The sequence below is a fragment of the Anser brachyrhynchus genome, assembly GCF_964034855.1.
Source record: "Anser brachyrhynchus genome assembly, chromosome: 1".
NCBI classification, from domain to species: domain Eukaryota; kingdom Metazoa; phylum Chordata; class Aves; order Anseriformes; family Anatidae; genus Anser; species Anser brachyrhynchus.
Window position 1 is genome coordinate 97,595,460 of NC_137694.1, and position 25,671 is coordinate 97,621,130.

Genomic DNA, 25,671 nt, shown 5'->3' on the forward strand with positions numbered 1-25,671 from the left:
TTCAGTTTGGTGAAAGGCCCCAGTTTTAAGTAGCCTTTGATTCAGGCTGAGCAAGGTCTGATCTGAGCTTAACTATCACTTTATCCCCATAGCTTTAATCTAGGAGTTACCAAGCGATACATCACCATCACCATCACCCCCAAAGTGAGGAGTTGCACCAGGCCTACAAAGCAACAGCATGCGTGTCTGAGTCCAGCCTCTGGTCCTGGCCAAATTTTTAAAATGCTTTGAGAATGCCTAGGGAAAGCAGTGATGAAACAAAATGCCCATGCAAAATTAACCCCTTCTCAGTGACTATCAACAGCAGGAAACACATGCCATGGTAAATTAACCTGCAGTATACACCTAACTATAAGAATATAAGCAAGACAAGAGGCTAAAATGTGCCTTCATTTACATTTACAACTGTATAAATCTTGTATGTTGTGCAGCTGAAGTCAGATTTTGGTTCAAAAGGTCTTAGATAACGGTCTTAGATGACAGATCTTAGAAGGTCCTAGAGTTCTCAGTAAAGCTGTGGGTGCTCCGCACCTTATCTTGTGGAGTCACCTGTATTTTGAGCTTCTAGATTTTAAACTTCAGAAATCATCCTCACCAGTAAAAAACTGAACGAAATCCACACTTTTGCTTAATAAAATAATAATAATAATAAACCAACAGTACAGCTCCCCTAGCTTCAGTTCACCTTTTATGCATGCATGGAAGTATCTCTCTGGGTAGAAGAGCATGGTTGTTCTGGGAAAAAGGAGTAATTTCCAGCTGGAGCACCGTACAAAGAAAAAAATTTAATTTGATCAAGGGAGCAATCTCTCTTCCATTCTCAAATCAGTATTTGCTGCCAGAAATGGGAAAGCTGTGGCTCAAACCTGTAAATGCTTGAGAAAACATGATGGTTTGCAATAAAACGTGCAAGCGCTTTAGTTACAGCCACCTCTTTAAGTGGAAGTAGAGAAGGAAGCATGGTCTAGGGGCTAGTGAGGCTTCACAAAATTACCATGAAATTCTACCAGCCCCAAGGCAAATAACTACCTAAGAGCAGTTTTCCTGCCATGGCTATCTGGCACTAACAATCTGATAGTTCACTGATGAGCAACAGTGGAAACAGAAGATCTTTTAAGCATGCCATCAACAACCCACCAAACCCCCCACATCCTTGCACCCTACAGAAAACTGAGGTTTTGCAAGACTAGTTTAGAACACAATGCTAAGAAACAAGAAAACCCAAGCTGTAACCCCATTTTTCCATGGGAACCCACAGTGAACCCCAGGACAAATAAGTTCATCCAAATGCTCCTAAAGTCGGCTGAAGGAGAACTTGGTTTTCCACAGAGTTTAAAAAGCATGAAAAAATACGGTAGGAGACTATTAAAATGCATCACCACACTACAGCAACACTGTGTTCTTTTAATTGGCCCATTCCTTTAACAGATGTTTGAGCAGTGGGCTGCAACGTACTATAGCTGAAACCCACAAAAAAATGGACGTGTGCATTGTTTAGTTTTTGGAAAGTACTCTGCGGCCTTTTAGAGCTGGGACATAAATGTAAGGCATACCTGATCCCAGCTCCCAGAAATAATTAAGAGCCAGTGCCAATGTATATTCCAAGTCTGATTTACAGTTCTTGTCAGTATAAATACAACTGTCCTTTTCTGCCACAGGGAAGGGTGAACGGCATTAGAAAAAAAAAAATGCAAACCAGTCTGATCTTTTACCCGGAACGCTGCTGAGTAACTAATCCTTTAGCTGTTCCAGTTTGGGAATGAACAACAAAGGCACCAGGCATTTTGTTCTGAGAATTGTTGTATATTTGGACCTTGAATCTTTTTCAAATTTTAAAAATATTGGTGGAATTAGTCAGCCCTTTGTTATTAAATACATACAATGAACTTTTGGAAGAAAAAAAAACATTGTTTAGAAATACAATGCAATTTGCTAGGCCTATGACACTGAGTCAAAAAAAAACACTCTGTACAACACAGCTCTTAAAAAACTTCTAGTCCAGTTTTGCAAATAAAAACATTCAATGCAGTTCCTACCATTCTGGATACTTAGCCAAACCGATCTTTCTAGTCCTTTAGCTACTAGTACTCAGAGGAGAGTTGAATGGACAGAAAACAGATGAGGAGCCCGGCATTATCTGCAGTAAGTCTGGCCCCTCAAAATCAGCTTTGCCTTTGATTTGAAGAAGGCTTCATTAAATGTGGGATTTCATTCTCTGCTTTGACACTCACTGCCTTGTATGATCTAGTCATTTCCTGCCTCAGTTTCCCCTTGCCACCAGGGAACAACTTCAGCTGTAAAATGAACTGTTGTTTTTAAATGAAGATACATCATCATCAAAAGGAAAAGTTCTGGATCCCTACAACAGTTCAAAGAAGGAAAGAAACTGAAATTCCACTAGCCTTAAGACAGTCGATAGCTCAGCAAGATACTGAGCGCCTTAGCATAAAGCCTGTGCCTGTAGTGAGCTTTCTTACATCTTCTGCTTATATTTCTGAGAAGCAGAAATCCTTTGGAAAAGCAAAACTGGATCAATACAGAAAAGAAGGGCTCTGAGGGGAGTTTAGAGAAATCTCGCATGTTGCAACTCCCCTGTTGACCATTGAAGCATGAAGTTTAAATGTTTCCAGCCAAGCCTTCAAAAATACATATACATTGTGGATCTCCTCAGAGCATTTTGTCTTTTTCAAATCTAATAGTAAGGTAGATACATTGCATTAGGTACAGAACATCAGATCAGCATTCCTGCTGAGCAGATGGAGCACAGATGGAGAAGCAACCTGACCTCAAAGCTAGAGCACAAGGAATTGGTACAACTTAGAATCAGTCCTGGGCATTGGGATGTCTATTGTTGGTGCCACCCACAGCTCCCTATCCACCACTGCTACAATGATGCCTGAAATGCTCAGGAAGCAGATTTTGGAATGCTATTGCTCACAATTCAAGACTATAAAGGAAGTTAGAAGTTGTGATGGTTTTCTTCAAAATTTTCGGTAATAAACTGTGATGGTTTAGGGGATGCTTTAGAACAAGCTCAGATATTTGCAGAGTTGGGACAGAGCACTGAGTTTGGGGAAATAACTTCATTTACCAGACCACTGCAAGCTCTCCCCACTCATGAGTCAAAACTCTTGGGTTTTCTGCTTGTCTGAAGTGAACCTCTCACCATTAAGCTTCAGTGCTGTAGCAGAAATCATACACTCAGAGGAACCTGGGCTTCCCCCAACTCCCTCAATAGATTCTGGGTTCATTTTCTTTATCTTTTCAAGTATTTAGTACAAATACTTGAAAAATATTTTCCACACTTCTCCATTCTTGCCACAACTATCTTTTAAGTACCCATAATAAATCAGAGGGATGTACATACAGGTGGGAAATAGTGGCACAGAAAAACTAAGGCTGAGGACAAATATGGTATTTTGATTCCTATTTCCTAGTAATTACTATGGATATTCAGCACCAAAAGGGGAGTTAGGCGCTGAAATGGAGCCCTTACTCCTGCTGACAATCAATCAAGCAGGAGGAAAGTGATACAAAAGCTAATTGAACTCAACTCCCAGCTTAAGACCTCGGACCATACTTGTAGGCTGCAAGAGTGGAAAGGGACCGTGCCATTTCATACAGATGTCCTAGAAATGTTCTGCTTGCACTGCCTGTTCACCCTTTTCCCCCTAGATCTTCTGCTTTGTTAAACTGTGTCAACCTGTTCTGCTCAAACCAGCTTTATCATCAACTTCATCTGCTACGAACACGGGAAGCTCAATTACCAGAATATCATGCAAAAATACTGGTAAGAATTTGGCCAGTCAAAGGTTCAGATAATGTAGGAAGCTTTAATGGGAACAGACAGGCTATAAAGGACACACGCCAATCTGAGATAAATGAAAGTTATTCTGTATCCTAAGCTAAAATAAAAATTGCTGAAATGAAAGCTGTAAGTGATGCTTGGACTCAAAACTGGTTATGCTTAAGTGCAAGCAGAGGCCTCAGTGTCATTTACACTATCACTTTCTTGTTTTCTTCTTTTTGTACTAAATACCATACGATGGAACATATCATGAAACTGAGTATCAGCTGGGTGCATACAACAAGGACTACTTGAGAATTTTCCAATAGAACATATGGCCATCGGAAGATGCTGATTTATCAAAAGTGAAACATTGAAAATACAGTTTCAATTACTTTTTTTTTTTTAAAGAAGAAATGGAATGATCTTCTACAATCAAGTTAATATTGCATCTCAATATTGCACCTTTTAGAGGGTTTTTTATTATTCAGATGGAATTGCATGATAGAAAACAAAAATAAAAGGAGAAGTCAGAGCAAATGCAGTGAGCTTTTAATGAACTATCAATTAATTTTTTTGGAGTAAAATCATGGGCACTTATGCCAGAAAATGAAAAACAAACAAACAAAAACCCACAGAATCCTACAACACTCTGAAAACTTGAAAACCAATTCTTAGTTCTGCATACACACTAAAAGAAAAATCCCTTCAGCTTTGCTACGTAAATGAGAGCGGTATACATGGAGATAGGTCTGTGTTTCCTAAATGCTGCGGAGGTATGCTGTTTCAGGACCATCTGGGGCCTGGTAAGAAGAGGAAATGACAGGGAAGAAGGAGTATGGCTTAGTGAGCTGTCTTCTATATAGGATCTCCTGACAGAAGCAATATCAGTGGAGTCCACTGTAGTCCTAAGGCTACACATAATTTCTGCAGTGGCATCAATCAGTCTGTGGGCTGGGACAACAAGGTCCCTTGCAGAAGGGAACAAATGGGCTGAGAAGTAATGAATATTAAGGGAATTACTGAAGCTGCTGGATACATCAAGGTTACATAGTCCCTCTGACTTTTTGCCTGACACCACAAGACTGGATCTGCAAAAAAGCCTTGCCCAGGCTACGTAACGGAAGGATGAGAATGTCCCTCCTGACATGCATTTCAGCACAGTCAGGCTCCTAAGTGCTTCTGTGGATCAGGGCCTGATGGCTCTGTGTTTCTACAGCACTACTGCGAAGCCCATGCCTATTTTTATGAAGAGTTGGCACGAGGATCAAGATCAGTATTTCAAAACGTGGAGGAACGGCAAATACCATACAAAAATATAAAACCTGAGGTTAAATTCCAGAATGTTCACCCTTGCTGATGATATGCTGTGCCTCAGACCCTGCATTTGTCTAAGTAGTATGGCTGTTGAAGATGAAGCATTGCATTTTGCGCTGACTCCGGTGGGGGGGAAGAACCATCATTCCCATAGCAATCAGAAAATGAAAGACATACGAGGACGTAGTTCAGGCATGAGAAAACCTTACCCTAATTGCTGATTACTAAAGTACCATAATGTGCTAGAGAAGAAAGGATTCCTGAGAACATCAGGACAGGACATTAGCAGATTAATATTAATCTCTAGAGTTCCAGATTCATTTCCTGTCCATGTTAATGTCCTCTTGATTACTGCAGAAAACAATCACACAAAAAAGTTCAATTATAAACAGGAGAAGAGACTTAAAATATTAACATTTTTGAAGCTTTCAACCAAATACATATAATTAAATGAAAAGCCAGGTTAATGCAATGTTAAAGTTGAGATTTTAATTGTGCAAAGGTCATGGTATTTAGCATCAAAGTTCATCAGTACGATTAAACATATTGGGCCAAATTCTGTTATCAGTTACATTGGCATAAACTTAGAGCATCTTTATTTTATTAAGTAGAATTATATTAGAATCATGCTAGCATAAGGAAGGCAGAAGTCGATTCCACATTGGCGTGTATAAACACTCGAACTTCCTCACAATATATGCAATACACAAGCCATATAATACAAAACACTATATGTGTATTAAAAAGAACATTGTAGACATGAGACAAAGCACAGTGGAATTTAATTACAGTCTGTGCAGAAGTTCAGTGAAAAAAAAAAAAGCACTGCCTTTTCAATTGCATGAGACTTTATCATTTGTCAAATTATTTCACATTGTCCAGGACAGCGTCATGAAAAATTGTATCCAGTGCCTGCAAGACAGCGGAAGTATATTGATTGTACTTTTGCACAAGTAATATCTGAATCTTCACACTGAATTAACATCATTGCACAACTAAGGATGCACGTTCCAAAGATGGCCACATTTTGTCTATCTAGCCTCGCACTGCACAGTCAGACTTGCATATGCACTCGTTCGACTATCCATTGCAACCACAAAGGACTGAGCTGTTTTCCTGCAAAGAACAGGATACTGAACACCCAAAAGCTTTGCACCCATAAACAGTCCTGCTTCTGAGCTAAGTGCAGCCAACAAGCGTGCTTCTCTGCACAAAACTGCATGTCAACAAACCTCCGTTGAAGCCTGTCTGAAAATCCAGTATAAAATGTCCTCATTCTCTTTTAAAAGACAACATAATTTAAAACAGGAGAAAACAGAATAATAATGTACTTTATTGGAATAAGTAGGTCATCAAAAAATAAATGCGTCTACGTTTATTGGAACGTCTAGTCCTCATAAATGGCTTAATGGATTTTTTTCAAACTTACTGAAACATTATTCACCTCTGAGCTTAGAACAAGCTTGAGAAATTTCAGCCAAAAAGGTAATTGTTTCACAAAGTTATAAACCACCAAAGATAGGGGGCTTACAATAAAAGTGCTGTCTCAACCATAACTACAATAAATACAGCTAATGAATAAATGTGGTCTGGCAAGAAGAAATACAATTTGGAAAGTCTGATGTGGCCTGCACAAAATGCAGGAAGGTAATCAAGTGAGTAAATGTCAAATGAAGGATTATCATGTCTTCTGAAGAATTCATCTCCGCAGAAGATTCAGTGAAGGACCTCAAGATCCAAAGGCGGTATAGCTATATTTAAAAGTGAAGAAAATCTCTCCTTTATTAACAGCAGTTGCATCCAATGCCTGCAAGCAATAATGATGCATCAAAGCTTACATATTACTACAATTACTTGCACTGGTAATCTCTAACTGAAATCATGATAAGATCCTACTTTCTTTCTCTTCCAAAACCTTCCATGCTCAAACAGCACCAATCTGCACATTGAAACACAAAGATACTGTATTTCCAGTGGCAACTCTTTGTATGGCAGCCCTATAACTCCTATTGTAGCCACCTTGGGATATATTTACATATCTGCAGTATTATTATCTGTACACATCATGTCTTTGTGCTCTAGAACTGTATAGCCAACAAAATGTACGTTTGATAACACGGCAAACAGAAAAGATAGGGAAGTTATAATTACTTGGCTTAGGTATAAAAGAACACAGTTTTTAGAGGTTATGCTTTTGCTCAGACAGGTTTCTGGATGATGAAGACTGCCCAGCCATTCCTACTAGACTAAGACAGGCACTGCTTTCAAACACCTTTATCATCTACAGCATAGTCACAAGTCCCTGTTTATATGCATGCACATGCAGTCTCAAAAATCCTTTACAAAAGGGTAGAATTATTTTAAATTGGATTGAAATTTCCCCTGTACATAACCAGGAGGTACATGTTCTTCCGTGTCATCTAGATACCACTAAATTTTTTCTCCAGCTATCCTTCTTGAAAAATAAAATATAATGCAGAAACCTTGAGAGAAAACTAATCTCACAAAAATTTAGTTCAAGATACATAGGCATAAAGTTAAAAGAAAAGTTTCAAAATGACCATTGGTTTTGCCTTGAAACCCCACCACACCCATACTTCAGCAGGGCCTTTTTGGTTCAGCTGTGGAATGCTATACATCAACTGAAATGTAGATGTCCATGCGCTAAGGCCACTTGAGGAGGATTTAGCAACTGATAGAAAGTTATTTCTTCCTCAATTGGATTTTATAAACTTCTACACCAAAATAAACTATCAAAATCAACCAAATTTCCAATTGTGGCAAACTATAACAAGTTGTTTAACTTGTGAAATATTACGTGAAAGGAAATCAGAACTCAGTTTCACAGTTGATATTTGGGCTTTCCAGCCCGTGAAGTCAAGTGGAGGTTTGAATGAGGGAAAGATGGGAAGATCACAATAGTGGGATCCTTAACCATCTCAGTTTTAACAACAAAGATGCTATTAAGGACAGTGAATCATCATTTCTTTATATCCATTCTGAACTTACTATATTGCACAAAAGGAAAGGAAGCAAGTAACACAATAAACCACAATCACTTTAATTAGCGTTGCAATTGCAAACAGTGCCACAGTTATTTAAACATTAACCCAGTAAAGCTTTAGTTCACTCAAGGTCCCCCTCAAATCCTACATCTAAGCTGCCTTCTGCAGGTGTTTTACTAGCTAAAATCCTACAAATTTCTCCTTGTATAATTAATTTCATCATACGCTTGGTATTAAACACCACCCTCATCTCTTTCTGAATAACTTTTATAGGGAGTTGCAAGAGAACTCGACTAACTGTCAAACTAATTCTAGGAAGAACAATGATTTAATGCTTGTATTGTGAGATCACACTTTCCCAATTCAAAGGTTTAAAATTTTTTTTTTTTTTGCTATTTTTAGGGGTACTGAATTGCCAATAATCTGACTCAAGGCACTCTGAACTCAGTGGGAATTTCTCTGTCAAGTCCAATCGGTTTTTATCTGTACCTTCTGGAAAATATCATTAAATAACAAGATACTTATTAAATCATGATATATTTGTTATTTCAATTTTTATCTACTTCTTATAGCATACTATCTAAAGCACTTCCAAAACACTTCCAAGTTATAAAAATTCCTAAATTCTTATGAAATGTCAAGTGTGTTGAATTCCTCCTCATAACTACAAGCAGTTCTATTGCTATTTGGCACAGCTTTGCTAGAAAATCTCTGTAGTTTATGCTTGATTTGTTGGAGTAAAGATATCTGAGGTTTTGTAATTTATAGATTCAGATTTGTCCCAGGTTTTTCTTTTCTTTATCTGTTTCATGATTCAAAAACACTGAAGACTGACACCTGCAAATAAGAGTGACATTTATTTTTAATTCAGTTTAAAAATCTATGTTTGAAATTTTAGAAAATGAACATCCCTATAGAAACATTTAACCTACATGGGAATAAAGATCTTACTAAACGAATTGTCTCAAACCAAGGGCTGTGTATTTTGCAAATGCAATTTAGTATGTTTCAACTAAGAGCTAAATAATCATTCTGGTTTTACAACACCTAAATATGTGGCCAAATATTCTTTTTGGCTAGTTGATATGCTGTTTCGCCAGCTTGATATTTTATCATTTCCTTCTTGCTTGATTCTTAGAGCCATCTTTTCTCTCTCAGTGTCACTAAATGTACCATTTGGAAGCACATAATAGCCAAAACATAACATAAAGAAGAGCTGCAGTCACTAGCTTTTCTCTATGCCCGGACTGGTGATGTAGGTATCTTCTGCTGAGAGGCTGTTTATCAAGCCAAGCTATGCGTCCTGCTGAATGGCTGAAGTTCCCATTGCAGCTGATTTGTCTGTTCAGTATTTCAGTGTGAACAAGATGCCCGCCAAGCCTGCTATCCTTCAGGTTTATCTCTTCCCTGCTCAGCAAACAGCATAATGACAGTATTTGTGCTGTTGTGACTTACAATACAACACTCATTGTATAAGATTTCTCTATCCTTTACAAAGTCAGTTGAAATTTCCTATTTTTCTAGTTCCCTCTTGTTTATGCCCTCTTCTCCTCAATACATGTCTTCTGCCTTCCTCCTGGCTAGTTTCTAGTGTCAGCTCCTCAACGTGCCAGGCTCCTCTAGTACGTTCCTGAGAAAGCAATCTGCCCTATTGGAGTGTAATGGTCCCTCCAGCTCAGACTGTAGCTGCTGAAAGGCCTCTTTGGTTTCAGAGCAGTAGACTAGGGCCATATCAGCCCCTGACATGCTTCCTACAGGAGAAGCCCAGAGGGTACTCCAAACTGCTCTGGTGGGCAAGCTGGCAAGTCTTGGAGGTGGCAGCAAAGATCCTTAGATGAATTGCTATAATCAAACCCAACAGCAGGCAGCTATCAGGATTTGAAACAACATCCAGTGTCAATGGAACATACCCTAGTCTGCTAAGGTGCTTTTGAAAACACCTTCAGCCAATCAGTGACATTGTTAAACACATACGTGCTTTTGATAATCTGGCATCCAACCCTTAGATCGGTCCACTGCAGAGTCTCTGTAAATGGAAAGAGTGACAACAGCATACGCTTGTAGCCAAACACCATACAGAAAGCCCTACTGTGGCTGATATTCACCTCTCATCCTGAATACTGAGGTACAATCCAGAGAGGCTACGCTACCATGCAGCAATCCGCTGTCTGGTTCTAGGTATCCTGTCATCCCCGCATGCAAAACCCTATTCTCAAGAAATAACTGCAAACTATTCTGTTTCTGTAGAAAGCAAGGGTGTCTGTGAATCTCCAGACATTATTTGCCCCAGGCAAAATCTGCATTCACTTCAAGGGTTCAGAGGTTATTGTTCATTTACTTTATTAAAGCATTTGTTCCAGTTTCAAAATATAGCAAATCTGAGAATTATGAAACATCCCTAGTCAGTCAGATGTCTGTGTATCACCAACAATCAGGACAGCAGGCCATTGCAAAGCTCTGTTTTTTGGAAAAAATTACTGCTCAGAAAATTTTTAGCGATGCTTAGAAAGTCACAGGACCTAAATAGGTTCTCCACGTCAACAATAAAAGACAAAGCTTAAAAACAAAGATTAGGTCGGATAATCATATGGTTAAAAACAGTCAGAAATCAGGGCTGCTATCCACCCTAATTAGATTTCGGTCTCCAAAGTAGCAGCACAAAGCTCTTTTCGTACAGGGAGCCGAACACTAGCGCTCTCTGAAGCACTGTGAGAGTGAAGTAAGGGTTCAGGAAAGCTCCATCCTCCAAACCTCTTTATTTATCTGACCAGGAGCAGGCAAAACACTCTCATTAGCACTTGCTGAGCTCCAAAGTCCTGGTTATAGCGTGCCCACTGGCATTTCGTGACTCCCGAGAGGGATGACTGTCTGTTTAACAGCAGTGCCAGCCTCTTCCTATTCCCCCGTTCCTGCTGGCACCCTGAGGCAAGCATCTGGGAGTGTATGCTGCCCCTTTCTGAAGCAGGTGCAAAGAATGGTAGTCAGCGTGTTCACTCCCCATGAGCCTGCTACAGGCAGACAGAAAAGCCTGGAAATCCCTCCAGTAACCCTCCCGGGGGAGAATGAGAATTTAGCCAAGTGCACTTAAGACCAAAATTGTTGCAGAAAGGAGACACATACACTTGTTAAAATCCGTCTGCAACACTCCCTCCCATCCTCCCCTTGCTGTGGACTGATCTGGATTTCTAAAGAGTATAATTATGTCTTGCACAATGATTATGAGCTTTGGGAGCTCTCAGAGAAAATTTCCTCACTGCACATGTGGCCATTGGCTGACATACCAAACATATCACTCTGTTTTTTATTTTTTATTTTTTAAACTCTGCATTTTGCTGGGAGGGAGGCCAAAGAGAAAGGACAGACATCCAAGCTCAAGGCCAGGTTCTGCACTATATGGGTACGTTCTGGAGGCCAGAGGGAGAAACCACAAGAATGATCTTTGTTCACTAATGCTCCCGTTCCTCTGCTGGCCTTCCTGCTATCGACAGCAGGATGCCCAATCTATCCATCCATCACCAACAGACCCTTCACCAGGAATGTATTGATGCATTCTTGATTTGCCCCTCCTGTTTTATGTTTTCCCTTAAAAGGCATACAAAATAGATTTTGTCTTCCCTAAAGCAGATGCTCAGAATTCATTGTATGCCCATTTAGCAATACTAAGGTTTGCAATCAGTGTCAAGCTACCTGGAGGCCTTAAAAAAACACTGACTGGCAAAATGGTAACAGCAAAAATTACCATAGTACACTATCCTCCTTTCTAAGAGGATCGTGATGGGCTGGACATCAGCTTTATCAATGGGAAATGACTTTGAACTGAGTACAATTAATATTTTTATTTAAAAAAAAGAACAACTTTCCTGAATGAGACAATGTGTGCTCATGCAAAAATGGCACTACTATATATCACAAATCATACAGCCATTTGAGAATAAAATGTACTATTCCACCTGCATGCTGTGAAAATTTCAAGCCACCTGCACTTCGTAAAATGAAGGTATGTAAGAATAGCGTCAGTCACTCAGCTTATATACCTGAGGGTAATGGACATCATCCTTTTTCCCATCCAAGTCACCATCTTTTCCATTTCCAAAGGGCCTCCAAAGATGAAAATGAACTTGACAATCATTCTGCAAGGCAAACTGATCCTGATTCTTCCAGTCACTTTGTAATTCACTGCAGATGGTGAGAGTGAGATGTTTACTGGCTGGCAGGTAATGAGCCTCGTTGTAGATAATAGTGATGGACGGGCAATCTTGCCTGCTGACAAGGAGGCAACTCAACATGGGTACATGGCATTCATCCATGACTTCATGTAAAAGGATAGCTGTGACAATGTACACAGGTTATAAACTACCATCCTCTGTTAATGTCAGCATGCAGCTACACTTAAGTCTATCCAGTTCACTTTTAGGTAGCGTGGAATTGATCCTGATTGTCCATGAAAGTAGAACAGGCTGATTTGTGACCTAATGCCTACTGTTCTATAAGAAGAAAGTTGATCTGTTTAAACATCTAGATATCCCCTCTTCCCAGGTAACGTCATTCATCACAGCTGTCAGTGCTTCTTTAAACGAGAAAGGACCCTTAGGCATAGTATAAAACTCTCTGGAAGAATTATGTATACCATTGCCAAAAGCAGAAATAGTTCCCTTTTTTTTTTTCTTTTTTTCTTTTTTTCTTTTTTCCACTGGGCTTGTACACACGCTGTGAAAGGCCTATACACACTGAATTATAAGTCAGTACTTCTGTTTCCCTCCCCACCCCCGTATAAAGGAACTCGTATTAGAGACCTACATGCTGTCCTGATTTTATCTCAGACATAAGGGTAGTGGATTTGGACTAGCTCAGCCATTTGATGAGATATACTTAAGCAGCTGGTTCTGAGGGAAAATCAGAGTAATTCAGAAATGCAACAGAAGATAAAGAAAAGCCCTAGCTCCATTTCCCCTCTCCTCCTAACTTTATGAAGTGAAAATAAAAAATCACATACTTAACCAAATACCATGGATGTCTTTTGTTTCAGTAGAATATATTCCTCTCGAAGAAAGGCAGCATGGTTCAAATTAACAAAATACACATCTTAAAAAGATATTTGTTCTTATATATGTCTAAATATACACACGTTTAAAAACGGATATTATCATTCCACAGATAGACAACAATTAGTCTTAGTCTTCCTATTCTGAATCAAATATCCTTTCCCTCTTTCTCTGGTGAAATCTGTTCATTTGTACTGTACCCGGGCTTCAAAACTTGATAAACGATCCCAGAGCTATGAAAGTTTCATCCAAAACCTGTCTCTTCATAGATTCACTCCAGATATTCTTTCTGCTTTAAAGACTCATGTGATCAGCGCTTTGATCCTTTCTCCCTCAGCTCTATTAGGGGTACCATCTCTTCAGGGCTTGCAGCTTATAAAAAGACCACCATATTTTTGATATGCCTTTGATGTTGTCTTCCAAAGTATCTTTGATTTTTAAGTTCTGTTCAACTCTTTCACCATTAACCTTGATTTCACTTAGGAATTAATAGATCTATAGTTTTCTTGGAAAGCTAATTTAGAAATTCTGCTTTCTCTTTCACTATTTTTTCCCTCTTACTTGGAAAGGTAGGTGAAACTACAAAAAGCTGACCAGCATTAGGAAAAAAAAAAAAAGAAACTATACACAAGCTAACGCTTTTCTTGCATTTTCAAGCTTATTGCATAAGTGAATCATTAAACTGCCAGCAAATGAAATGGTTCTGCATGATGATAACGAGCCATACAGACCTTCCACTAGGTCACTGGCGACTGAAAGGTGTTACTAATGGATGACTCCTCAATAGGACCGTAGGCTCAGTCCCATGCTTGTAGACAAAATTTCCCCCACATATGACAGTTGCATTCCCCCTTCTTTTGACACTAAGCGAAGAGGCAGAAGTTGAAAAGGTCACAGGAACTACGTTACTTGAAGTAAACTGCACACGAAGCAGTAGAACACTTACTCCAGAGGAGAAGCTGGTGTTGTCTTTCTGGTCTCTTTAGTAGGTATTTTCAATTCTTAGCTTATGATATTTGAGATTTATTCCCCCTCCTCAGGCACCACTAAATGTGACTGAAGATTCATGTTCATTGGGATAAATAGACATCTGAAGGCTAAAAACAGGTCAGCCATAGACGCGCACACACACGCCCTACAGGATTTATTTATGCATCCTAACCATGTTCAGGTAACATTGAAATACATTTCAGGTTCTTGAAGAAAAAAGAAAGTTCCATCTACGGAAGTTGTAACTCAGTGTGCCTTTATTTGAAACTATCCTGCTTTCTTCCCACTACACCCTTTTTTATTTCCTATCCTTTAGAGAAAGAACTTAGAGGACATTATATCCCCCTCCTCACTTAAAAGAAGCAGCTACAAAAGGAGATGAACATGCTTAGGAAGTCCCTGCAACAACCAGCATGTGCATACCCATCCTTTTCAGTATCTGCACAGGGTCATCACCGCAGCCTGTTGCCTTTGCTAAGGCACCACCAGCACAGTTTAAGGGTTCCTTCCCAAGAGCGTTTGTGACACTACCACAATTATCATTCTGGCTTAACGCTCTAACACCTAACCCCTGGGACACCCAGAGCTTCTGATAAGACACCACAATGAGAGAATTCAAATTCAGCTCATCAGATACGTGCCCCTACCAGCGATCTTTCCTATCACTCATCGCACTCTCTATCTAAATCATCTTTGGCAGAGAAGCACGGGCTGGGTGCTACATGACCCACTTGCAGCACTTCTCACCCTCCACCATTTCAGCGTATGGTCTAACGTCGTGGCTTGCGAGCCTCATCCGAGGCTCTCTGCGTAGCCCCATGGCCAGGCACGGCTCCTACTGTATCATGCCTCTCCCAGAATCTTAGCCCTGCTGGAAAGCATTCAGCATTGAGAGGACCCGTCTTTATGCTGATAACACTAAAATATAAAATAATGCCAACAGCTGGTGCTACAAATGGCTTTTAAAAACGATGTTCATTCACTAAAATTCCTCTTGCTACTTTTGACATGAAACACGCAGTCTCTAATTATTCTGATCAAGACGGTGAAATACAAAAACAAACTTTAATTGTGTTTAACAGATATTTAATCAGGACTCACTGAACTACAGATTAAAGCTGAAATTCATAAACCATAATTACCCAATTGTCGCAAGCTTTTTGGTCCACATTCTGCTTCCGTCTGGGCGTCTGGCACTTTGCCCCGAATTTCTTTTAGTGTCTTCTCAGTTTCATTGCTGTTCATGTTTTCCAGCAGAGATTTAGCACAGATTATAAAATATCTGTTCTTGGCAACTTTATTAGTTGTTTTTTTTTTTTTCTTTTCTTACAAAGATTATATCCTACCTATCCCCTTCCTGGGGCTGAATGAACAGGCACACACTGTGGGTTATTTCTTGCCACAAGCTGCCCCTTCCTCCTGCCACAGTCCATGGTATTCACCTATTCTGTTCAGTTTCTGATTCCCTGACCATCGCCGTGCAACCAGAGCACCATCCGGATATTGCTTCGAGGGTGCCATCTCACATATCTACCATGAATTATTTCTTCCTCTCTTCTTTATCCAAAGATACAAGTGGGTGCAATATGGTTTCCTATTTTGGTAGGGTATTTTAATGTGCTTGATGCCCTGTATTTATATTTAAGAAAGCGTGATGAAAGATATATGCTTCCCATGGGAAGCAGAGTGGTGAGGTATACGCTACCCACCAGTTCCTGAGGGAATTAACTGCACAGGCTCCGACTGCCTCCTGAGAAAATTACAGATTGTCCTTTAGCACAGAGACTGATTGTGCCAGAGAAGCACAGTTGTTGACAGTAATTTTTTGGGCTCCATGAATTTTGTGCAGGTTATGTGGGTACGCTGAAGGCAAGGATTTGATTTAACCTACATGGGAAAGCAGTATCGATACCTGGTGTTTTTACAGCGATCTGTGCTCCCAAGCACATACGATCTGGTGTTTTTTGCTAGGCAGAGTTTTCTAAGTCCTGTAGTCTTCATGCCCAGCTACAATATATCGTACTCTAGCAGAAAAAGGATGAACCTCAAAGGTGAAAGCACTGCCCATTAGGATGAGATTGATATACTCAGCCTCCAGGAGAGGTTAGAAAGTGGTATGCTTTTTGGAACCTTAGCTTCTGCTCCATAACGACATCTAAACTATGGATCATGTGCCCTCGACAAGACATTATATTTTATTTTCACTGTGGACTTCCAAGATTTGGCAAAGCATGAGTGGAAGAAACACTAATCAAAAATTTCAGAGAACTGACAGCCAGAAGATGAAACTAGAACTACAGAAGCTTTCTTGTGCTGCTATTGTACTGCACCAGAGTTAGGTTCTGCACAAAAACAATGCTGAACTTACTGGAAATTGGTGGAGCTTAGCTGCATCTTGCTTATTAGCTTATCTTTTTTCCACAAAGCTGCTCACACTGCCTCAAAAATCCACGACTCTTCAAATTCCCCATTAGAAGACTCCCAGAAAAAAAATCATTCAGTCTCCACTGCAGCACCTCCCTCATCAAGAATCATTCCCAGAACTTTGCAAGGGAAGGGTATGATGTAGCCCCTAAGAAACAAGAAAAGCAGCTTACCAAATTGCAGCTCAAGCTGGCAAACACCAAAGATACGTTACCCTGTCGGAGCAGTGAAGTTGGCTCCAATACTGGCACCAGGCAGAATAGCCAGATTATTTAGTGGTGGGGAAATAAAGAACTGGTAAAGATGGGGTCAGCCTTAACACCTCTTAAATTTGGGGTATTGGGAGTGGAAGAGATATCTAAAAGACGACACTGTGGAAGAATGGGATCTCAACCTTCTGTTGAAAATATAAAATGAGTCAGCTTGATAGGAAGTGAGATGTCCTTCCATGCATATCTGTGAATGATTTTTCTCTTAAGAGTTGGAGTGTTCTTGAAGAACTCTGAGTCCGGAAGAAGATATACGGAACCATGTACTGAAGGTCTTCCACATATTTGTCCCCTACTGACATTCATTCAAACATTTTTCTTTGTTATCCTGACAAGACCTATGTGAATACAAGCTAAACCTTTACCTATTTTCCTGGGCCTGTTGTCAACTAAAACACAAAACGTACATGGATTTTTTCCACATCTTTCACATTTTTCATTATCAAACCCAGTATTTCCTATGTTTAATTTTATCACCATCATTTTGCCTAGCTTCACTTCCACCTCGTTTGAAGAGCCAAACAGTTCTCTTCTCTCTGATTCCCACTGAATCAGTCACATACCTTTCTCAAAAGCTCCTTTACAGCAAGTCTTAGACAAGCAATAATGTACTACCTCAGTAGCCACTGATGCACGTATATCAAACTTCTTTTTTGTTTGTTTTGAAACCTTCCCTGAAGCCTTCAAGACTTGACTGACTTCAATGCCTCTGCAAGATCCTGTATCTGACTTCACAGCAGTCAGACACCAGACTGGGAAGACAGACAAGGAGAAATGTGTTATTTCTTCTGTTTCCTCGTTTCTTTTCCTACCTAAGAGATCTGATTCTTTGTGTCATCCACACGCTATGAAGTCCAGTCACACTTAGGTCTTTGCATCTCAAGCTGAAGGCTGATGAGAACACATGCTCCAGGATAGCTGATTTTTCACAAACTAATTGTTTTGCAGTTTGGCACAGTTGTTGGTCCAAGAGTTTCAAGCTCTATATTTAAACAGTGATAAAGAAATTGCTATACGGTGTTACTGTCATTCTTCATTCAGACTGTTCCTCTGAAAACAGCCTACAGCCTTTGAGATGCGAAATGTATTGTTTTAATGTAGTCAAGGTCCCTGCTTGCTACATTGTTAAATCTATTTAGCAGATTCTTCTTGGTATAATCTGTCCCCAGACCTAAGGAAGCTCAGTGATTTTAAGTGTTTTAAACTAATGATAATGGTTAGTGCTGAGAACAGATGTACCTGGCTGTGGTTTGATCTATTCTATTAGACTGCTAGGAGCTGTGTATTCATATTGACTTACCATTTTATGTCTATTTTCAAGGTGTGATGGCTGCATGGGGTGTAGTCTGTTTTTTCCCCTGACATATGATGTATCATCATATGTGTATTTTTTGATACATGGTGATTGCACAGAGAGAGAGATGGAGAACATCTGCATGTTTGTTTCCATGCCTTCCTAAGAGTTTGTATGTCTATTCCAGCTGGCCACTGGCAAGATTAAGGGAAGCAGTGACATATACCTGTTTTCATACTACTAGACCATAACCCAGAGAATGGTTGCACATATTAGATGAGCATGCAAAGAGTTTGATGACTATGCTAGGTACTGCAGAAGTTTACTTTTCTTGGCGAGAAAGCACCGTGCATGAATGAATTCCCTGTAATTGGTGGCTGCACTGATAACATGCTAAGTGGAAGCTGTTTTACTATGCTTCTCTATCCATAACACAACAAAATGTAAAACTCTTCAGTCGTATCAATAAATGGTGCTTCACTTCCCTTCATCACAATGGAGTGAAATTTCCACTGAGAATTATTTTCCCGATCATATTGTGGGCTAGGTGCCGCCATTCACAAACATCTGCCATTGCCACCGTCCAGGGAGAATACAGTATTTGGGTTGTGCTATAGGAAGTCTTGCATCTTAAGGCCTCACCTCTGTCCAGCAACACATAAGCAAATCCTTCCTGCTGCTACAGAATATACTACTGACTCCCTGCCAGTAGGACTTAGAGAATTAAGCTCTTGCAGAACAGAAGCAGCCTGCAATCTGCCTTATCATAGCGCAATAGGAGACGTTTACTGAAAACGAATGCAGCCTCCTTAAACGTCTCCCATACACGCAACCATTTCCCTGTAAGAGTTCAAAAAGCAGATGCAAATGAAATGCCACGTGGGGGCTCTAGCAAAGACACCACCTCCTTCCTGACTAAATGAATGGAACCTACACAGTCCAACGAGGTTAAAATCCAAAACCGTGAAAACAACTAAAATATGGACAAGCTGAGAGAGATGCAAACATCAGACAAGACACTAGATCTGAACAGAGATGTGTAAATTCCTACCCTGATCAGGAAAGATGAACTGCAGGTGTCAGTGTAGCTCAGATGACACCATGCTGGGCCAGCACACCATCAGTTCAACCATATTTTCAGTGTGCAACTCAGTTCTCATTTTGTAGGCCAGTGCAGCTGTGTTGTAGGCTAAATCCAGGAGCCTCTTTGTCTCTGATGTTTTGGCCATGTTGACTAAGGTAGAGCCCAACAGAACAACAGGCACTATAGTCTTAGGCCTATAGCTTCAGCTTTCTTAATCAAAGAATGACACCAGTATCAGATATTTAATTTTTATTTAAATACAAAGAATTTTTGTCTCATGGCTGTAAAGAAAAATGAAAGAAAAGAAAATACAGCCGAGATGTAACTGATAGACATGTTCTGCATTCACTAAACCATGTTCTGGGCACATTGTCTCTTTACAAATAGGCATACATTCTTACAAAAACACTACAGGTTAAATACCTAGGCCTTTACTTCAGAATGGAGATAATTTTGCAGTGAAAAGTCAGAACCTATAAAGATAAATTCTAATCCATGTCTGACCTTGAGGCTCTGCCTATACTTGAATTTTCATTTTCTTCTCCTGTTACCTCATCTCCTTCCCCATCAAGTCCATCCACCACAGAGGTCAATTTGCCTTCCACAGCCTCTCACAACAAGCGCCACAAACACCCTTCCCTTTCCCAAATCCTTCTTAAAGGGTTCTTTCCCCTGTCAGGATGTTATACACATGCAGGGGGGGGAAAGGCCAGGTATCTTACATTTAATAATTATCTCAAAGAGAACACATACAAAGCTCATTAAGAATTTCTCCCTGGCAGTGAGAAGGGAGTAAGGACTGCTTGCCCACTGCTAGGAGATTGCTCTGTATCTGAAGCTGGCATAGCCAGTTCTCTCTTATATTTTACATTCTAGCTAAAAAGGTTCTTTTTTAAAGCCTGAAAGGAAAAGATGTTTTAGGAAATCATGTTTTGGTGGAATTCCTCAACAAAACACAATTTAAGGGGCAGTTAGCTGGGATCTTACACACTGGGACATGACATTGTATCAGCTCGGCTTTGGTTATGCTTTTAAGGCATATTTCTTGGCTATGCTGTTGAGAAATTTCTGTGACTTTGGTTTTAAATGGAAATTGATGCTGATATAATTCAACCTGAAGTTCATGATAGGAGAAGATCTGAAAATGTTTCCTTACCTTACATCACTCTAGTGATCTTACTCATCTCCCTTATGTTCTTGTTATGCATTCATGTTATCTGCATATACTGGACTGTGGGTCTTTGCAAGAAGCAGCCGATACTCCTGGACAGGTGCGGAGCACCGTGCACTGATGGAGCTTTTTAAACCTCAAGTAATAATAGTGGCAAGAAATATCATCTGGAAATTGTAAAATTCATGACCGTAATACCCTAGGCAAGGAGAATAGCAGGATCCCAAAATGATTTAGGTATTTATACATATATTGAGAATATATGAGAAACTCCCCTCAAGTTTCCAACATAGATCAAGTGCTTCGGTCATTCTGGCATCGATCATTGCTGAGCGTCTTGCTCTTCTCTCCAAAGCATTCATCACAAGACGTTGTGAAGAACAGGGTGCAAGGCTAGGAAAGGCCAATGCATCTCCCTGCCTTCTCTCCTCGACCCTGCCATTGCTGAGCCCTGCGGCACCACCAGCCCACATGTGTGTGGTGGGGGCACCCTGTGAGAGAGGCGGGACGGAGACATTTTGGGTAGAACAGCAGCTAAGGGAACACGTGGGAGCAGCAGGAGCGGAGCAGGCAAAGGGGCTGGCTTGGGAGGAGTGGAATCATAAGACCTGGAGCTAAAATCCAAAGATACCCAGCAGTACCCTGCTACACCTCCCTGCACAGAGCCCCCACAACTGCAGCAGCTTCACCAGTGTAGAAGTGCAGAAAGCTAAAGCTCTTACCAAACAAGTGACCACAGCCCACGGGGAAGGGGTGACAAGTACAAAGCACAAAAATGTCGACAGAAGAGACACAAGAAAGACAGGTGTTTTCTACCCCAAAGTCCCTGATGTAAGAGAGAGCAAGGCAAATCTTTCATACATTTTTTTTTAAAATGTTATTAGAAATGAATTCTCATCAGAAGGCAATGAGGCAAAAATTGTTCTCACACTAGCGGGGGAAATGGCGAAGCTGGCATCACAGCTAGCTGAGTCAGGATCTGGTCACAAATGACAGACACTGCATGACACATAAGGTATACCATGGCTTGCAAGATACCTGAAAATCTGCCTTTTTGCCCCTCTGCAAGTATTCCTGCCATCACCACACCAGTGGCAACTCACAGCTCAGAATCCAACTGAAGCAAACAGAGCCCGACGAAGTGCTGCAGGGGACTGAAGAAGATGGTGATGCACCCTGAATATAGGACAGGGAGGATGCTGTTTTTCTGTTAAACAAATAATAATTACTTCTGCAACCAGAAAGGAAATGGGAAGATGGCAAAAACCTATTTGGCCATGTTGCAGAGAGGAAAGTATTAATTATATTCTAGTAGCAATCTTTATTCTCAAAGAAATCTTGTCAAGCCTACACTTCTGAAGAAACTTCTCATGAGGGAGGGGAAAAACCCCTATTATTAAAAGCAGCCCCAGCCTGTGCCTTCTGGTTTTGGTCTGAGTCCAGTATCCACAACAGAAACCTTTCAACAGAAGGCAGTATGGACTTCTCATGGAAAAGGTACAAAATCAGGCCCCATATTCCCAGTGAAAACTGGCCTTTTTCCCCTCCTCCCAATCTTATTGTTCCCAAAAGATACAATGAAAATACAAGATTGCTGGGATTTCTATAAGAAGATTTGGCAGGTTTTTCATATTTGTTTAGACTGCAAGATATAATTTGAAATTGGGGCTTGCCTTTCTCTCTCTCTCTCACTAAGAAGAAGAATGAGTTATTTGTTCTCTGAATAAGTATTTGTTATTAGTGGATCAGACATGGATAAGGTATATTATTACAACCATGTTTGTTAGGTATGATTTACATTGTTTGCTGCATATCATCTTAGGCTGTCTTTAATTTTGTTATACTTTAGGGTTTTTTTGTTTGGTTTTATGCATTTAGTCACAGTTGGTTGTGTTTTGAACTTTGAAAAAAATTAATACAAAGGAAATTAAAAAAAAGAAAAAGAAAATATTTTCAAAATGATGTGGAAATCAAATCTATCCCTCAGTAATTTGATTTGTAGGAAATGGAGAGCAAAGCATTACAAAGCATTACAAACAGAATGCCTTGAAGTGCATCATAATTACTTACATGTGCAAATACATTGTCTAGGTTTAGGCATTCAGTTAATAACAGTCATAAAAATTCTATGCCCTTACAGAGGGTCTTTCATTCAAGCTTCTCAAGGTTTGTGTAAGCAATCACTAACTAATGCTTGGGTACCTGTGAGTACTTTGCTGCTCATAAGGATGGAGAAATAGGGGCAAAAACTCTAAAGGTCAAGGATAAATTATGATCTGGTGTCAAGGCAGGAGACAATTGCAGAATGATGGTTTTCTACCTGCATGCGGATCAATGATGCAGAAGTTTGTAGCTGATCCTGATCCTACAATGTAATGGTGTAAGAACGAACAAGTGCAACAAATGTGCTGTTTAGACCTCCTGTTCCACAAAGTTTAAAGGCTGAGAGCTGACATAAATCAGATCTATCGCTAAGGACTGGCACATGGGCTGACAAACTTGCCTTGTTTGGAACCCTTTACAATGTAAATGGTTCCTATATGAGGCTCCACAAGTGGTTTTCAGACCATGTATCATTTATGGAAACCTGGGATGAATGTTGAACAAATCTGGAAGAAATGTAGCCTATTAAATTCAGTTGATGCAGAAAGTCAAAAAGGCCAGTTATACATTTTGAGATTATTCTCTCTTTGGTCTCTAAAGTTTTAAGTACCTGAAACTCATCACAAAACTCTGACAGTCTCCACGTTACCTAAACACTTTTCCATAGTTCCTGCCATGGAAGAAATACTGAATTTTGTACTCTTCTTCTGTTTAACCTCCATGCCACATCCGAACTGCACAGCTGTGTTGCTTTCTTCTGAAGAGTGGAACCCAAGGCTTCTGCACTCCAGCTCCTTGCTAGCCAGAACTCCATTCCTCATTTACTAGAACATACGTTTTTGTTTCAGTAGATGACCAAAACCCAAGACTGACAGATTATTTTTGCTGTTTCATTTAGCCATGCAATAATGCTCATGCTTTAAAGTACTACCTGCTGAAATAGTAATAAGTGCCGTACTGCAGTTACTGACCTACGTACACATGCAACTGCCTGTTCTAAGGATTTGACATTAACACATCCCATTTTTGTTTAGCCTACATTTTAGTGCTCAGCGTAGCTGCAGCGAAGAAATGTTTCTCTATACATTTACATTACCTGTTATGCTTTACACTAATAAAAAGTGGATATTATTTATTTGTCTGGCTGACTGACAAAGCCAGGCATCAAAGCATCATTCCAGTGTCACATACTTCAACACTCTAATCTTTCAGAACTTGTAAAGCAATCTCTTACGGCGCTCTGTGGGCTGTGAGATCACCCTGACAAACTGTGATAATGTTGGCAATCTCCAAATGGGTGTTCATTTGCAATCTTACTACAGAGGAATTGCTACATTTCCAAATTTGAGGGCTTGACATAATCTGTCTCCACAAAGCTATCAGGGTCTGTCATAAGGCTATCTGTGACCTGGGGATTTTATGGGGTTAACATCTATCCACAGCGCAACTTCACTGTAAGCAGTGGAATTAGCTAGAGTATGACTTTATCTATTTGCTTTCTTTCTCTTCATTTAAAATGCCCCTTATTTGTACATATATATAAAAATTGCCAACAGCATCTAGTATCAATATCCAAGTCAGGCAGGGTGACTGTACCTCAAAACCACAACGACTTTCTTGCAGCTCACACTAGACCCTCTGCTCCCCCCATCACACTCTGTGGCTGAGAAACAAGGCAAATGTCAGGTCAAGCTACGCAGCTATTGCCATCATCTCTTCCGTTCCGTATGCTCCCAGTACTGGCAGTCTCTGGGCTGCAGTCCACAGGATATCCACAATTATGGCCCAGATTGAGGGAGGGGTAGAAAAACGATGGTGCTCTGCCAAGTGTGTCAGAACCTGAACTTGATCCATTTTCAAATTAAAGCTGGGGACTGTGGGACAGCACCACGTTCTCTCTAATCCATCTAAAGAAAGGAAAATAACTTATCATCACAAAAAAAAAGAAGTCAGAGTTAGTGCAGATCTAACATAAATAACTATTTTATATTTGCCTCTGAACCTTATCTTTAACTAAAGAAATATGCTGTCTTGACGCCGAAGGAAGATTTTTAACGTGCCATAAGACAGTTAAGCACCACAAGAAAAAGTGAGACAGAGGGAGTCAGTCTTCATCATATTTATGAGGGCCACAAAACTGCTAGTGAGGTAATTTAATTCTGAAATTACTTAGGAGTCCTTTATAAAAGCAGGGAATGCAGGATGGAAATAGAAAACTTTAAAAAAAGTGCATCCAGTGTTTAGAAATACAATCCAGGCACAATACCCTTTCCCTGCTATCATCCCCTTAGGCAAATTTGCCAGCTCCACAGCTCATCGCAGTTAACAAAAGATGCTCCTCAAATCCTGCTCAGGATGCTGGTTTGCCAGCAGAGCCTGGCCATGTTCTGGTCAAAAAACCTGTGACAGGGCACAGACATCCCACAACCATACAGCATTGGAGCACAGGCTTAACTTTAAGCACTGGTTTGAATATTTTGATGAATTAATGCTAGGATGTTTTGCCCTGCTTAGTGCATTTTTACCAGAAAAGTTCCCTTCCTTGAATTATTCTATGTAACCAAAGCAAAAATTGTTAAAAGTTTTATTGAGCATCACTTTAACCCCATTTAAACTATTTTCTGCATTTCATTCTCTATGGAAAAGGAAACTTAGTGTCACTATCCAACCTCAGGAATAAGTACCTAACTGCAATGCTACTAGAGATTTTTTTAAAAATCCAAGTAAATTCCAAACTTGTATTTTGGGCCCCAAATTATAGCAAAATGGCTCCTGCTCTTGTTAGTAAAACACCTATTGTTTTCACCAGGAGTAGTACATCCCTCACATCTCTAATCCTTCAGAAAAGTGCATACGGCCTTGGAAGCCAAAGGTAAATATTTTAATGTGTGCATTATCTTACTGAAGTCAGTAGATTGGGTAGATATGAAAAAAAAAAGGGGGGGGGGGGGAGGGCATGATCAGGTACCCAAAGGATTCATGGGCTTCAAACGTTTAAATAGCATCATTAACACAAATACTGCAGATGGGACAGTCCTGAATACAGCAATAAAAATGGTCTGTCCTTTTCCTTCCTACAACACATGGACTTGTGGTTAAAGTTTTTATTCTAGACTAAGCTAAGAATTTAACCTCCCAGTTAGTGACACTTCTTTTTGCTAACCATTGCTGAATTATAACAATGT

General features: G+C 40.0%; 1 protein-coding gene across 8 annotated transcripts in view; it reads right to left on the reverse strand.

Annotated features, from left to right (window-relative positions):
* The window catches only part of LOC308188313 (uncharacterized protein), a 421,245-nt gene that overhangs the window by 100,292 nt on the left and 295,282 nt on the right, over positions 1-25,671 (reverse strand). For 7 of the 8 annotated variants that reach the window (XR_013945384.1, XR_013945385.1, XR_013945386.1 and 4 more), the window contains one exon: positions 1-24,393. This exon is cut by the window's left edge and continues 12,396 nt beyond it. The exons of the other annotated variant lie outside the window; for it this stretch is intronic. The gene's annotated coding sequence lies outside the window, so the exon portion shown is untranslated. The remainder of the gene's footprint in view (positions 24,394-25,671) is intronic. 8 annotated transcript variants of the gene reach the window in all.